This window comes from Chlamydotis macqueenii, chromosome 10 (assembly GCF_036417535.1).
Source record: "Chlamydotis macqueenii isolate bChlMac1 chromosome 10, bChlMac1.mat, whole genome shotgun sequence".
Classification (NCBI taxonomy): Eukaryota; Metazoa; Chordata; class Aves; order Otidiformes; family Otididae; genus Chlamydotis; species Chlamydotis macqueenii.
In genome coordinates, this window is record NC_141565.1 from 2,436,289 (window position 1) to 2,438,674 (window position 2,386).

Genomic DNA, 2,386 nt, shown 5'->3' on the forward strand with positions numbered 1-2,386 from the left:
ATGCTGTCTGCTGAATCCTGACAATTACAGATGTTGCGGTGTAACTTCTGAGCAGCATACTCTAGAGACGATAAATGCCACGCGTGCGTTACCTGATAAGAATAAAGCTGACTTACAACTGGAAACACTTCTCATTGGATCAGCATGAAAATCTAAACAGCCAGTTACTGTCACAGTTCTCTTACTGACATCACAACAGCAAGGGTAATTATTATCATCGCTTGTAAACATTTCATCTTTCACAATTGAAGATCCTTTCTACTACGAGCTTAAAAAGATGAGTATCATTTTGTTGTATTAATCGCTAATACCTGGCCACCTACAGATTTCAATAAATCTGCTTATCATGCTTTTTGCTGTAGAAAGACTCATTTTTGTTTGATATTTTTGCACAGTATCTACAGGCACCATTGCCATTGTCTGTGTTCTGACGTGAAGGTTATTCAGGGAACCAGTAAATGTGGACAGTAAATGTGCCACTGTTCGCTTTGTTCCAGCGCAATGGAAATAACACCTGTCCTTTCCTATTTCTGACATTCCCTGGAGTTTGTGAGTCTGGCTTACCAGAGTGTCATCCCACGACTTCTTCACTCTAAGTCTATTAATTTAAAATAAATCCTTACAGTTTAAGCTGGTTTACGAGCTCTTCCACAATTCAAGTATTTTTGAACAATGCTTAGAGTTACATAGTATAAGCTACTTTATTTCCAAGAGATATACTTTGAATTCTTCTAACTAAGATGCAAAATATACAATGTAAAACATAATCAAAGCTGTATATAAAAATAAAACTAGGCAAAGATAATCTGCTGAAAGGAAAAAAAAAAAGCCTTCTGCTGGCAACAATACAGAGACCACAGTTTTTTGAAGGTAGTATTCACCCTGGCTTTAATGTCCTCATGGCTGAGTTGGCCAGAAAAGCCACAATAGGAAAAAAAAAGAGGGAGGCGGGGGGAAAGTAGTGACAAAAAACCCAGATGTTGCATAAACACGACTTACCTCAAGTTCAGTGTTTAAATATTTATCTTTCCAATAATCCCCAAGCAAAGTTCATTTAACCGCTCTAGTTCCATGTAATTTATTTGTGGAATATGCATCAGACTAAATCTAATTTTGCTCTGCTTACTTTGGAGAAAGAAAATTAAAAGTGAAATAATGAAGGTGGCTTTTTATTCTTTTTTTTTTTTTTTTTTTTCTTTCCCAGAAGCAGGCAGGAAGAGTGCTAAGTCAATAAACAAGCGGATGATGTGCTTTCTCTGGTCGATTTGGTTTTAAGCAAACACCATCTGAAGATAAAGGCGGGCTGGAGCGGCAGCAGCTCCCGTCGCCAGCAGAGGCAGCTCACCATGCGCCTCTCGGCAAAGAAAAGCAGAACCGCATACGCGCTGAAGTCAACACAAGGTTTGACATGATCTTAGTGTAATGAGTGACACTAACAAGTGACTCTGGAGCAGGAAATCAATCTGCAACACCTTTGTCCCCACAAGTGGTTTGCAATTAAAAAAAAGAAGATTATCTGAATCAACACAGAAGTGATCTAGCGATAGAAAAATCTGGAAAAAAACCAGAAGAATCAGAGCACTAATAGTTATAAAGCTGACCTCTTAATGTTCAAAAATAAAACAATTCTGATGCTGTGAAACATGCACATGCCTATATAAAGGCAACAAGCTACTTTGCGTACACCTGAACCTCAGGAAAATACATTTTCACACAAGTCTGGATTGAAATGGTTCAAATTACGTTAGTGACTTTTCAGTTCCTAAGCTTGATTGGTGAAGTGACAAGACAGGCAATCCCTTAAGCAGTTCTGTCCTGCACGTCAACCTAGATGTGCATTTTCTTACTCTCTAATCTAACCTAACGTTGCTCCCCCATGAAACAACTTCTGTATAAAAAGAGGCTGCATACATGTTACACACGTCCGGACTGCCACAGCAACAAGAGATCCGAAGCTGAAAAAGATTTCCAAACTAACTCTTGTATTTATGTCTGTTCCATGTATGACCTGAGCCAGAAAATACAGACGCAGCTCTGTGCTGCCGCGGGCTTGCATTAGCAGGGAGCGCGGAAAAAGAGCTTTGCCTCCAGCACGCACCACTGCTATATTTCCCCTTGTTATTTGAAATGAAATCTGTGATGAAGTAATAAAAAATGCCTTTTATTGCAGCTTTCATTTCAAATCCCTGATTCCTTGTAATTAGCAATTGTTGGAGGCTCACAAGCGCAGCATTGAAACGCTGCCTTTCCATGAATGACGTTCTGTCCAGCCTGCAAACAGGGACGTCGCTTCAGGAAAACGCACAGAAGCGCAGGAAGATCGGGGACTGCAAACGAAAACGGAGCTTAAAAAAGGACAGCTTTGTTTGCTCCACCAAAACAGGGA

The 2,386-nt window shown here is 39.9% G+C and overlaps 1 protein-coding gene across 2 annotated transcripts in view; it reads right to left on the reverse strand.

Annotated features, from left to right (window-relative positions):
- SYN2 (synapsin II) overlaps positions 1 to 2,386 on the reverse strand; it is a 177,735-nt gene that overhangs the window by 54,684 nt on the left and 120,665 nt on the right. The gene's annotated exons all lie outside the window — the stretch shown is intronic.